This window comes from Hyla sarda, chromosome 8, assembly GCF_029499605.1.
Source record: "Hyla sarda isolate aHylSar1 chromosome 8, aHylSar1.hap1, whole genome shotgun sequence".
NCBI lineage: Eukaryota > Metazoa > Chordata > Amphibia > Anura > Hylidae > Hyla > Hyla sarda.
In genome coordinates this window covers 168,648,960-168,664,094 of record NC_079196.1, presented here as the reverse complement: position 1 = coordinate 168,664,094, position 15,135 = coordinate 168,648,960, and positions in this window count along the sequence as shown.

Genomic DNA, 15,135 nt, shown 5'->3' with positions numbered 1-15,135 from the left:
CACAGTATACATGATGATTTTATAGTTTTATTTAATTAGTTTTGTTTAATTAAAATCATGTCACATCATATTTATGTTTATTGCAACTAATCCCTAAAATGTTCAGATATTCCAAGAATTAGAAATTAGGCTGTGACTCACAAACATTTGGACTGGTTTTGATAGATGATTCCATTTTAATTACAGGACAATTTTGTTTATGTGATATGAAGGATACTGTGTTTTAAGAATGTAAATAAATACATATAGTTGTGATCACAGGTTTGCATACCCTGGCAGAAATTGTGAAATTTTGGCATTGATTAAGAAAATATGACTGATCATATAAGGAAACTGTCTTTTATTTAACCCCTTAAGGACCAAGTCCATTTTCACCTTAAATGGGCACTGTCACCAACTTTTTTTTTTTTGATATGTTGTAGTACTTATGTACTACAACAAATCTCTAATATACTTTTATTATTATTATTTTTTATTAAAATGCTTTAATTGACATTTGAAAACCGGCCACTAGGGGTCTCCCTCCTAGTGGCCGGCTGCAGCCTGGCGTGATGACACGCCTGAAAAAGGACTGATGCGGCCAGGCATCGGTCCTTTTTCATTCAGTCTGCGCTCGCTCCCTGCCTGTCAATCAGACAGGCAGGGAGCGAGCGCATTGGCTCCCCGGCCACTGGCTGGGAGGCCACTCCTCCCGCACATCGCCGCCGCCTCGTCGCTGCCCTGTCACCGCCGCTGTCCCTGCACGCCCGCTGCCGGACTCTGCAGTAAGTGTAATGAGGGAACGGGGTATGCGAGAGGGGGGTTTGTGATGGAGGGAACGGGGTATGTGGGGGGGGTTTGTGATGGAGGGAACGGGGTATGGCGCTGGGGGAGGCAGACGGAGGGGACAAGCGCCGCATGTAACTAACTAATAGTTTATCTACACAGGGTGCCTCCAGCTGTTTCAAAATTACAACTCCCAGCATGCTCTGACAGCCAATAGATGTCAGGGCAAGCTGGGAGTTGTAGTGGTGAAACAGCTGGAGACACCCTGTGTAGATGAACTACGGGCGGAAGTTCCCCCCAGCAGGCATCAGTGACGTGGTGCCTGCTGGGGAAGTCTGCCTGGTAGTGAACACACTGCCAGGCAGACAAAAGGCTTTTTTAATACAGTAAAAATGTAAATTAAAAGCAGGGAGGGGGTTAGGGATAGATTGGCAATAGGCAGGGACAGAAAAAAAAATAGGATGGTGGGAGCTACCCTTTAAGGACCAGAGCGTTTTTTTCACATCTGACCACTGTCACTTTAAGCATTAATAACCTGGGATGCTTTTACTTATGAATTTGATTCCAAGATTGTTTTTTCGTGACATATTCTACTTTAACATAGCAGTAAAATTTCGACAATACTTGCATCATTTCTTGGTGAAAAATTCCAAAATGTCATGAAAAATTTGAAAATTTTGCAATTTTTCGAACTTTGAAACTCTCTGCTTGTAAGGAACATAGACATACCAAATAAATTATATATTGATTCACATATACAATATGTCTACTTTATGTTTGCATCATAAAGTTGACATATTTTTACTTTTGGAAGACATCAGAGGGCTTCAAAGTATAGCAGCAAATTTCAAATTTTTCACAAAAATTTCCAAATCTGAATTTTTCAGGGACCAGTTCAGTTTTGAAGTGGATTTGAAGGACCTTCATTTTAGAAATACCCCACAAATGACCCCATTATAAAAACTGCACCCCTCAAAGTATTCAAAATGACATTCAGAAAGTGTGTTAACCCTTTAGGTGTTTTACAGGAATAGCAGGAAAGTGAAGGAGAAAATTCAAAATCTGCATTTTTTTACACTGGCATGTTCTTGTAGACCCAGTTTTTGAATTTTTATAAGGTGTAAAAGGAGAGAAATCCCCCCAAAACACAATTTCTCTTGAATAAGGAAATACCTCATATGTGTATGTCAAGTGCTCGGCGGGCGCAGTAGAGGGCTCAGAAGGAAAGGAGTGACAATGGGATTTTGGAGAGTGAATTTTTCTGAAATGGTTTTTGGGGGGCATGTCGCATTTAGGAAGCCCCTATGGTGCCAGAACTGCAAAAAAAAATCCATGTGGCATACCATTATGGAAACTACACCCCTCAAGGCATGTAACAAGGGTCCAGTGAGCCTTAAAACCCCTCAAGTGTTTGACGACTTTTCACTAAAGTCGGATGTGTAAATAATTTTTTTTCCACTAAAATGTTGGTTTACTCCCAAATTTTACATTTTTACAAGGGGTAATATGAGAAAAAGCCCCCCAAAATTTGTTAGGCAATTTCTTCTGAGTACGAAAATACCTCATATGTGGCCCTAAACTGTTGCCTTGAAATACGACAGGGCTCCGAAGTGAGAGAGCGCCATGCGCATTTGAAGACTAAATAAGGACTTTGCATAAGGACGGAACCGGATGCAAGAATTATACTTGCCTCCGATACAAAAAATACCCTATGGCAGTGTTTCCCAAACAGGGTGCCTCCAGCTGGAATGTCAATCGCTGTCCGGCAATACTTGGAGTTGTCTTGCAACATCTGGAGGCTCCATTTTTGAAACAGTGTCATACAAGAAATGTTTTATTTTTATTTGGGGGGGAGGTGAATGTGTAGGGGTATGTGTGCATGTAGCGTTTTACTTTTTATTTTGTGTATTGTAGTATAGTATAGTGTTTTTAGGGTACACTCACACGGCCGGAGTCTACAGCGAGCTTCCCGCTGGGAGTTTGAGCTGTGGCGGAAAACTTGCTACATCTCAAACTTGTAGCAAGAAGCTCGCTGTAGACCCCGGCCCGTGTGAATGTACCCTGTACATTCACATGGGGGGGGGGGGGCAAACCTCCAGCTGTTTCAAAACTAGCACTACCAGCATGCCCTTTGGCTGTCCGTGCATGCTGGGGGTTGAAGTTATGCAACAGCTGGAGGCACACTGGTTGCAATACACAGAGTTTGTTACTTAACTCAGTGTTTCACAACCTGTGACTTTTTAAATTGCAATTAATGTCTGTCTATGAATCCATGGTGGAGACTTATCAGTGGTGCAGTTTCCCACAGCAACCAATCAGATTGCTTACTTCATTTTATTTATTTTCTTTCATATAAAAATTTTTATTGAGGTTTTTCCAACAATAGTGCAAAAGTGAGAATATAACAGACATATGTCATCCATTTGTAATCATATGAACATTATAACACGAATAATAGAGCAATTCACATTACAACCAGCTAGTATGACTAGACGCCACAACATATGGGAACCAGGCTACTGACTACTTACAGGATAAGGGTAAATGTTGAGTACAGGGAGTTATAGCGTGTGTTTCTGGAACAGCTATCTAATGTGAATTTGGTATCTAAGGCTAACATTAATGAACAGCAGTTACCACATCGTCAACCCTGAGCGTGTAGTGAGCAGGTAGTCGTATAGCGTTTGTTGGTTAACGAGTATATCAGGGCGGACTCATGCCGAGAGAAATGTGGTCCAATGGTTACACGTGGCATGGAATAACCAGATATATAAAAAGTTCAGGAATGGCTGAAGAGAGAAAGTAGAAAGAAAGTAGAGAGGAGGGTGGGTAAGGGCAAGTAAGGGGGGTAGCTTACCTCATTTTTTATAGGACTTTATTTTTTTTTATTTAAATGAAAGAAACAATCTGGTTACTATGGGAAACTGCGTCACTCTTCCTCTACACAGGTTTTGATAAATCTCTCCCAATAAGTGTGTTGGCTCTCATGTGGTGCACTGTGCAGGCTAGATATTGAACCATGGGGAGCAATAAAGAACTGTCAAAATTACTGTGTCAGAGGGTAATGGGACTTTATAAAGATGGAAAGGGATATAAAAAGACATCCAAAGCTTTGGAAATGTCAGTCAATACTGTTCAAATACTAATTATAAAGTAAAACATTTGGGGTTCTCTTGATACCAAACAAAAGTCATGTAGATCTAGAAAGATTTCAGCCACAATTGCTACAAGTAACCTCATGAGAGATACAGGCTTCTCAGGAAAAAAAAAATGGTAGTTGTTTCAAGGAGCACAAAAATGAACAGCAGGGTCAAGTTCTTTTTTTACTTCTTCATGCATTTTATGGTAAAATACAAGGTGTCATTACAAAATGCTATTGTATCCTTGAAAATCAAATGCCTATACTGGTGGAAAAATAAATAGGTAATGGCCTTAAGAAGGACAGGAGAAAAAAATGTAACCGCAAAAATAAAAACTGTTTGCCACAGGAAGGGGTTAAAAATGGTGCATATATTATTAATTCTCCAAGGGTATGTAAACTTTTAGGCACAAATTTATAAATTGATCAGAAACCACTAACTTGAAGCAAGAAACCTTCACCATGTTTGTATGAATAATTATGCAGATGCGAGAACACAACCACATTAATGTTCTTGGTAGAAGGTTTTTGATTGCTGCAAACTAATGCCCTTACGTGCACCAATATCATGCTCCAGTGTGGATGTACACAGTGTAAAATCACACATGTAGTTGTGGACGTTTCTTACGTCAAAGCTGGGAATGGATAAAAACAAAATAGAATTACACATTTTTAATAAGTATTATTGCAATATTAGCACAGTAAAAAAATATTTTGTGTGTTGTAACCCCCTACATTTGTGTTCTAGGTAGCATGACCCAATATTTGCATTTCCATGATGAAGTTTTTGGCTCTTTGCATTGATCTCCCCTTCTGATTTAAAGGGGTACTCCCACCCTAGACATCTTATCCCCTATCCAAAGGATAGGGGATAAGATGTCTGATCTCGGGGGTCCCGCCGCTGGGGACCCCCACAGTATTGCATGCGGCACCCACCTGTTTTTTGTCTGGAAGCGCTGGAGGGTCTGAGTCGTGACTACGGGAACGGAAGTCCGTGACGTCAGGACTCTGCCCCCATGTGACATCATGCCCATCCCTTCAATGCAAGTCTATGGGAGGGGGCCCCCTCCCATAGACTTGCATTGAGGGGATGGGTGTGATGTCACAAGGGGGCGGAGTCCGGACATCACAGACTTCCATTTCTGTAGTCGCGACTCAGACCCTCCAGCGCTTCCGGACAAAAAACAGGTGGGTGCCGCATGCAATACTGCATGGGTTCCCAGCGGCGGGACCCCCGAGATCAGACATCTTATCCCCTATCCTTTGGATAGGGGATAAGATGTCTAGGGTGTGAGTACCCCTTTAAGCCATTAACTATACCCTTTGATTATGCTCTACAAAATATTCTTGGGACATAAAGTGATGAGAGACCCATGTGCTAAAAAAATACAAATCACAGGACAAGAATAGAACAAAAATAGAGAACATGTAAACCAGGGACAAAAATAGTTTTGTTGTCATAACATTAATATGTTTTATGTTGGGTGGAGCTGTTTTTAACTTGGTTGGTGAAACAACTTCTATAATCTATGGAGCTTTACATAGAAATATAATATAAGTATTTTTTTATATACAGTATGTGACACGTTCAATCCCCTATTGAATGCTATTATGGGAATTAAAAATATAACTGCACCTAAATTGTATCAATGAGTCAACAGTTTGAGATTTGTATTATACATGTTTTCTTTTCTCCCATAAGAGACATTGCAGATACATAGCTCATGCGGAATCGGTATATATCATAAATACCGACATATCATGGATCTGTATTCTGCATAGGAAGTCATGGGCCCAGATTTATCAACTTGTGTGAGAGAAAAATGGAGAGATTTTTCCCACAGCAGCCAATCACAGCTCAGCTAACGAGCTCTAGTAAAGTGAAAGCTGAGCTGTGATTGGTTGTTGTGGGAAAATCACTCACACAGTTTGATAAAAGTGGGCCAGGGAGTTGTGTGAACCAGGAATAACTTTTTGAAAATAATAAAGTATGTTTATGTATGGCCTGCAGAAACTAAAATTTCAGACTCATTTAGAATTGCTGTACATACTAAATTTCTGTGGAACCTTTTGTCATTTATTTTAATGACTCAATGCTTCCTGCCTTTGTCCAATTTAACATCTTTGTGAAATACCCTTTTTCACACTTATTGGTAAATCATAAACTCATTTTATATCATAATATATCATATTTAACTACATTTACAAGTCTCCTGCATAGCATCAGCCTTAAATGCTTTCATAAAATTAAGCAATGAAAATAATAAATGGTATAAAGAAGATATACTGATTAACGAGGGCTACTCGCAAGAAATCTCATTTCAAGGAGCGATGCAGCAATTTCAAGTAATAAAACAAGTTTCAGCTACTCGTTTTCTATGTATCATTGCCATATACAGCATTATTACCACAGAACTGGAGGAAATGAATGTACTGCCAGTTTTTGGACACGTTCCAAAGTTCCCAATATAAAACTTTATAAAATTTCTCCCTTTATGGCACAAACATTAATCGTAAAGAAAAACACTCCACTGCATTCATTGAAGTAACACTTAACTACCTACTCAGCCATTGTTTAACACTACGCTTCAGAAAAGTTATGTTTGCTTATATAATGTAAGAAATTAAGTAATTGAATATTATAGCTTTTCAGTTTTGGGCTATTGATTTGGAAAAACATGTAAAGCTACATGAAGATAATGGTTATGTAGAACAAGAGAAGAATGTCTAAACACCATTTCTAAATAAAAATGATTATTATTATAAATAGAGGTGAGATAAACCATAAGAATACTTATTTCCAATGATCTGTAGATGCCTAAATTTCCAATTTTAGAGCAATTTTTTCCAAAATAAAGACAATTGTGGCTTTGTTTAAACAAGGGCCATGGAAAAATGCCAGATGTAGTTTCCACTTGACACCAAATGGATCCCAGTCACTTGGGATTCCTTGGGTTTCTTGGGATTCCTTGGAGTTCTAGTATTTTTAACACCAAGAATAACAATAGCAGTTCTTGCCATTAAAAATATTAAAGCTCTTAACCCCTTAACGACGCAGGACGTATATTTACGTCCTGCGCCGGCTCCCGCGATATGCATCAACTCGCGTCGGTCCCGGCGCTCATCAACAGCCGGGACCAGCGGCTAATACCACACATCGCCGATCGCGGCAATGTGCGGTATTAACCCTTTAGAAGCGGCGGTCAAAACTGACTGCCGCTTCTAAAGTGAAAGTGAAAGTATCCCGGCTAGTCAGTCGGGCTGTTCGGGACCGCCGCGGTGAAATTGCGGCGTCCCGAACAGCTTACAGGGCACCGGGAGGGCCCTTACCTGCTTCCTCGGTGTCCGATCAACGAATTACTGCTCCGTGCCTGAGATCCAGGCAGGAGCAGTCAAGCGCCAGTAACACTGATCACAGGCGTGTTAATACACGCCAGTGATCTGTGTAAGAGATTAGTGTGTGCAGTGTTATAGGTCCCTATGGGACCTATAACACTGCAAAAAAATGTTAAAAAAATGTGTTAATATAGGTCATTTAACCCCTTCCCTAATAAAAGTTTGAATCACCCCCCTTTTCCTATAAAAAAAATAAAACAGTGTAAATAAAAATAAACATATGTGGTATCGCCGCATGCGTAAATGTCCAAACTATAAAAATATATCATTAATTAAACCGCACGATCAATGGCGTACACGTAAAAAAATTCCAAAGTCCAAAAAAGCGTATTTTGGTCACTTTTTATACCATTAAAAAATGAATAAAAAGGGATTAAAAAGTCCGATCAAAAAAAAAATCAAACTGATAAAAACTTCAGATTACGGCGCGAAAAAATGAGTCCTCATACCGCCCTGTACGTGGAAAAATTAAAAAGTTATAGGGGTCAGAAGATGACATTTTTTAAAATTTTCTGCATGTAGTTATGATTTTTTCCAGAAGTGCGACAAAATCAAACCTATATAAGTAGGGTATCATTTTAACCGTATGGACCTACAGAATAATGATAAGGTGTCATTTTTACCGAAATATGCACTGCGTAGAAACGGAAGCCCCCAAAAGTTACAAAAAGGCGTTTTTTCTTCGATTTTGTCGCACAATGATTTTTTTTCCGTTTCGCCGTGAATTTTTGGGTAAAATGACTAATGAAAATGAATAACCCCTTAAGGTCAATGGACGTAAATGTACATCCTGATGTGTTAGTACTTAACACACCAGGACGTATGTCCTGTACATGATGCGAGCATCAGACCAGCAATCACGCTGATGTCTGACATTAACCCTTCAGATGACATGATCAATACAGATCACGGCATCTGCGGCAATATGGGCATTTAAATGGCTGATCGGATCACCCACGGCACTGCCAAAAACACCAAGGGCTTCCAAACCAACATCCCCAGTACACAGTACACTGGGACACAACCCAAGAGTCCCGCCATAGTACCAAAAATGGCAGCCTCTCCATTGTCAAAGAGTGTGTGCGCCTAGGGCTAGGTTACATTATTGACAACCAAGGTGAACTACTGGGGCCAGCATACAACCACCTGTTTATCACATATTACCACCCTGAGAACTCACCCTGTTTGCCATTAGTGGCTGGAATCCGGTTGCTTACTGGAGGAATTTCTGAATACATTAATCTGTTCCTATCAAAATATGTGGTTAAAATAAAATTGTGACTGGGGAGTTCTTAGCAATTCATAAGTGAAATTAGACACATTTTATTGCTTATAACATGTTTTTATGGAAGAAATGTGCTTTCAAATGATTCTAAAAAAACTTGAAAACCTTTAACAGATAAATAGATAAATATAGTTTTAGTCTAGTCTGGGAAAGGGACTTGATTTTTTGTACAATATGTGAATAAGCACCAAATATATTTTGACCTTTGAGCAGAGAAACACAAGTATTATTTTTTTAGACTTAAACATATATGAGGAGGACTATAGCTACAACAGAATCTATCAAGAAATTATTTGACGCAAACTAATTGAAATTGTGTTATTGATTTCTCAAGCTGCCACCATAAGCCTTACTTACAAAACATTCCCAAGGGTAAGTTCAAGAAAACAAAAAGGAATTACATCTGCGTGGATGATTTTATTACACAGTCTAAAACCGTACACAATCATGCTAGAATAAAATCTAGATCTGGTTGAGAAAGTTTGGGTTAAGGTATAAATGAAAAAGAGAAGTGTAATAAGCAAAATGTGCACAGATCAGAATGTACAAGAATGTTACACAGTAACCCCGCGTCATATCACGGCGGGCCCGGCGTCATAGTGAAGCCGGGACCCGCCTCTAATAGCGCGCAGCGCAGATCGCGGCGCCGCGCGCTATTAACCCTTTAGCCGCGCGCTCAGAGCGCGGAAATGTCCGAATTATAAAAATATATCATTAATTAAACCGCTCGGTCAATGGCGTGCGCGCAAAAAAATTCCAAAGTCCAAAATAGTGCATTTTTGGTCACTTTTTATATCATTTAAAAATCAATAAGTCCTATCAATGCAAAAACGGTACCGTTAAAAACTTCAGATCACAGTCCAAAAAATGAGCCCTCATACCGCCCCATACACGGAAAAATAAAAAAGTTATAGGGGTCAGAAGATGACAATTTTAAACGTATTAATTTTCCTGCATGTAGTTATGATTTTTTCCAGAAGTCCGACAAAATCAAACCTATATAAGTAGGGTATCATTTTAATCGTATGGACCTACAGAATACATATCAGGTGTCATTTTTACCGAAAAATGTAGTACGTAGAAACGGAAGCCCCCAAAAGTTACAAAACAGCGTTTTTTTTTCAATTTTGTCGCACAATGATTTTTTTTCCCGCTTCACCGTAGATTTTTGGGCAAAATGACTGACGTCATTACAAAATAGAATTGGTGGCGCAAAAAATAAGCCATCATATGGATTTTTAGGTGCAAATTTGAAAGAGGTATGATTTTTTAAAGGCAAGGAGCAAAAAACGAAAATGCAAAAACGGAAAAACCCCCGGTCCTTAAGGGGTTAAAATGAACTCCTTTATTTTGAGAAATGACTAAATAATTTGCCATTCTATTCCAAAAAATCCCCCAACTATCTATCAAAATGCAAATAAATGGTTTTGTAGCTAAGAGTTTTATAAAATCGGTGAAATGTGGTGTTTATAACAAAGGCTCTTTTCCATGCCTGAGATAAAAGGCCTGAAGGGTGGTCAGGCAAAAAGAGTATTGCCATAAATGTATTGTAAAGCCCTTGCAGGCTCCAATATGCTTGTATAACAGTATGAAAACAAAAGTAGAGCATTACAAAACACTGCAATGATATGCAAAGGGCCAATATGAGCATAGTGTTTAAAGGGGTACTCCACGGCCTCATCATGTTCCTAATGCTGGGGAAGTGGAGTACCCATTTAAAGGGGTGCTCTGCCTCTAGACATCTTATCATGGGGGGGCCTGCCGCTGGGGACCCCCGAGATCTCGGCTGCGGCACCCTGCTGTCATCACTGAACAGAGCAAACTCGCTCTGTGCATAATGACGCATTATACAGGGACCGGAGCATTGTGATGTCACAGCTCCGCCCTCTCGTGACATCACAGCCCACCCCTCGGGACATCACGGCCTGCCCCATTAATGCAAGTCTACTGGAGGGGGTCTATAAGGGATAAGATGTCTAGGGGTGGAGTAACCCTTTAAGGTAATTTTTTAAAGAAACACATTTAAAAAAACAACAAGTGACGCAACTTTTTTGCTATTGAATAAATAAGAGGATTAAAGTATATTAGGAAAGTAAGCCAGAGGGAAACCTACTGGAGCCAATCACTAAATGCACTGATACCGGTGGAACTGAATAGATATATATCAAATATAATTTTTTTTTAATAAATAATATCTATCTGGCCATGTCTATGCATATGTATACTAATCTTGGTTTGATTTATACATTTTATAGATTAAGAATATGTGCAGCAGAAAATAAAATATACAGAAACCTATAAACAATTACTTTAAAAAATATTATTTGTTATTATATTTGTTTCATCTATTTTTGTTAGATTATTAGGTTTTCATGTTAGTTGAAGTGTAGAATATTGTCCATTAAATAATATTGCTATGGTGGTATATATTCCATTTCAGGTCAGCATTATTCTTGATATTTTCGGGTATTTTAAGGTTCCAAACAGTTATCCCAATAAGCTGAAAATCCTTGGACTCAACATACTTTAGCAGTGGTTTGTGGAAATAGCTAATCTTTAACAGATAAGGTTTACACCCCCCTACCAGGGATCTAGTGAATCATCCAGTGGGCCCTTGCACCCCCAGATATATTTCTAAATTTTGTAGATTTACAATGATTGTGGACAAATCTTGGGAAACTGTGGGAGAGAGGCCATTTATGTAAATTTTTACAAGCTCTACAAGACCTTTAGTGACATCTTAGTCGTGTGTCAAAAGTCCTGCCATGCAAAAGGAGAATACGGAGGGATGTGGGAGAAGATAATGAACGGCATAGGAAGTCTGTGACTCTAGGGTGCTCGTTGAAGGACATGGAAAACAGTTTGTGGAGAAGGCATGTGGTCATCATTGGGACCTGTCAGTGAGAGAGGGGGAGGGGGGGCAATCCCCCCTCCAAAAGCTGGTCTTTCACTTGGGTACATGCATGTCTCCCCTCAGGAGGGGTAATAGAAGGAGATCTCGGGTTGCAAGCCAGCAGTCAGATCGATGGTGTCCTATGCATCAGAACCGTAGTAGAATAATCTCAAATTAAAGCAAGACGGTGACTGCTATATGAGGCACAACCACAAATAGATCCAATATCGTCAGATATGTTGAAATAAATTGTCTATTTATTGACAATGATGCATAAAATGTAACAAAACAAAATAAAATAAAGAAAGCATAAAAAGCAAGACATGTTTTGGGCATTAATTCCCCCATTTTCAATTGCGTACAGGAATAAAAGGCACCATGCAACTGCGTTCACTTTTATTGGCTGTGATGCAGGCTCACAACACTCCAGTCTTTGTCTGAATGCCCTGTGTCACAAAGGTGTTGTATATCCCTAGTCCTAAAAAGCTCTCAATTACTTAAAATACAGTAGAGCAAACCCCTTTAACACCTTGGTCTCTATGAATTATTTATACTGAATAATGCCTTAAAAGGATACTCCGGTGGAAAACTTTTTTTTATTTTTTTATTCTAAACTGGTGACAGAAAGTCAAACAGATTTGTAAATTACTTCTATTACAAATTCTTAATCCTTCCAGTACTTATTAGCGGCTGTATACTACAGAAGAAATTATTTTCTTTTGGGATTTCTTTTCTGTCACAACCACAGTGCTCTTTGCTGACATCTATGTCCATTTTAGGTACTGTCCAGAGCAGCATATGTTTGCTATGGGGACTTTCTCCTGCTCTGGACAGTTCCTTACATGGACAGAGGTGTTAGCAGAGAGTACTGTGGTCGTGACAGAAAATAAATCCCAAAATAATTTCCTCTGTAGTATACAGCCACTAATAAGTACTGGAAGTGTGATGTCCCAGTACGGGTGTTCCTTCAGTCCTGTCAGGTTGAGTCCCTGTACGTTCTCAGGTCTCTCCTGCAGTGTTCCCCCAGAATTGGAATAGGTTGTATATTAAGTGGAAAGGATCTTTGATATGGATAACATGATTGTTAGTCACATGATAATGTTTGTCACATGTTTAAGTCATATGTTTGTTACCCAGAGAACACCAGGTGACCCGCAGTTGGCCTATGGGCTCCTTGCTTAGCCCCCCTTTATAAGAGGTGGAGGTACTACAATCCCTCTCTTGTGATTCATTCCTTGTTCAGTCCAGTCCAGACGTCTCAGGATCAGTGTCCAGCACATCGGGATTCCTCAACCTAAATTGCAGCCACAAGTCAGTAAGTCAAGTCATCTTTATCTGTCATCATCTTCTGTCAAGTGAAGTCAATTGTAGTCAGCGTGGCATGCACCTATATTCTGTCAAGTCACTGCAAGTCCCAGCAAGCTGGGAGGTCCCCCGTGTTACTGGTCACCTCTCTGGGATCCTGGCTGAACTGTATAGACTGTACCATCTGTCTACCTCAGTAAAAGCTACCGTTAACCTTAACCTGCCCTTTGACTATTATTTGCCCCTGCCTAACCTAGGACTAGCGGTGCTACCTTCGGGTGATTAAGCTTAAATCACACCCTGGCATCACAAACACAAAGGGGTTAATACCATCTACCCCTGGGCAACACCATCTGCCCCTTACACCTCACCTCACACCCCATGGCTCATCCCATCTAAACTTTGGCATCACAAACAGGATTCTGGTGTGTGCCATATACCACAAAGCCACAAGTCCTCCCCCCTAGTCTGAACTGTGTCATAAAAAAAATTGCATGCCAATGCGAAAAAGTTTTGCGCCAGAAAAGTGTATGGGTCTGTTCTAATTGCAAAGTGTTACTGGTGAAATAGAGAGGGAGGTGAAGGAAATATTACTAATTGTCCTTGCAGACTGTTAAAAGTTAGTACCTGAAAGGGTTAAATGTAGTCTGGTGTTTCCCGCCTGCGCGAGTGGCCGCGGCTCCACCCCATCAGTCCTCAAAGGTGATGTCTCTTCAGTGTGCGAGGAGGAACTAGGGATCCGCCCCATGTTGCACAGTGGAATACTTTACCAACCGGACCAAACAGGAAGTTCCCTGGGTGCATCCATATTGAAAATCCTGGTGGCTGTGTCTGGCTCCACGAATTCTGTCCAAGTAGCCGCTGCAGCACAGACTCCGCAGATACTGACGATCGCAAGAAAGTCAAAGACACCAACAATCACAAGTAAGTCTCCGGTACCGATGGTGAGTCACATAGTGGCAGTGTTCCCGGATACTTGCCATTATGTGGAGAATCGTTACCCAGGGTATTTCAGCACAGTCAGACTAAGCTGCTGCAGCATCTCCCAAAGCATCTTAAAGGGCCAGTACTCACCAGGTTGCAGGGGGGCCCAGTTGTAACCAAACAGAGGACCCAAATTAAAGCGCATGAGGATGAAAAGACTTCTATCTTCTCCATTTCTTCTGCGTTGGATTCACAAAGAAGCGCAACAATCAGACCAAAAAGACATCCTATGCCCAGCATCAACAAGTCCGTCAGATTCACACAAAAAATTATGGAGATCATGACCCAAGAGGCCCACGCAAATGATCTGAAGGAAATTGTTAACAGACTAATTCCAGACAGCATAGGCCAAGACATTGAAAAGGCCTGCTATTCTACCTATCCTCTCCATGATGTCTTTGTTCGAAAAGTCAAGATGCTGAAAACGTAAAAATTATATTTGTCTAAAAAAAATGACCCGGCCCACTCTTGCTGCCATGGAGGCTTGGCTGGGTCTGCAGGCATCTACAGATGTGCCCAGGCCTACTCCTGCTGTTGAGGAGGTTTGGCCTGAACATCGGGCACCAACTGAAGTGCCCAGGCGTACTCTGGCAGCCCCAGAGGTTTGGCCCGACCATCGGGCACCAACAAAAGTGCCTCGGCCTACTCATGCTGTTGTGTAGGTTTGGCCGAACCAACAGGAACCAACAGGTTGTCACCCAGTGGATCAAGCTGCTGCTGTACAAGTAGTGGTCACTGTGTGTCGAACCATCACTGAATCCCATTTGTCCCTTGGAACACACATGTCAACCCCATGGAGGGGGCTTAGTCTCGCAGTCCTAGGTATATGTCCCAGCCTAGAAAACAGTCTGACTTACGAGGTTGGAATGGAAGAGTACCTATGTAAAGAAATGTCCTATTTGTGTACTCTTGTACAGTAACTTTATCAGACTTGGTCCTGAGACTGACTTCTGTGTGCAAGCACACTCTTTATGTTGTTCCAGGTTTACAAGCAACGTTCAAGTACAGTGCCTGATGAACTTGGTAAGAAAGTTTTGTGGTACCCAATCTCATAAGTGTTGTGCCCTGCTTCAGCCGTGATTCTCAGGAACCTGACGGAGCTTGAGCTCTTAGAACCTGAACTCTATAGTTTATCTGGACTGCTGAACGACACATGGGCATCTGTGTACATATTGTCATAGTAATATATTTTTACTCACCATTCTACACAAGGGACATATTTCTGTTTCTGTACTAAAATGGTTGTAGTATAATAAAATGTAAATAATTTGCTGTATACCAAAGTCATGGTGTACCATTTTTTCCGGTGTCTGGCAGTTTTCTTTGAAGGGGTATCCTGAACAGTCGGGAGAAGCAACATTTCACCCC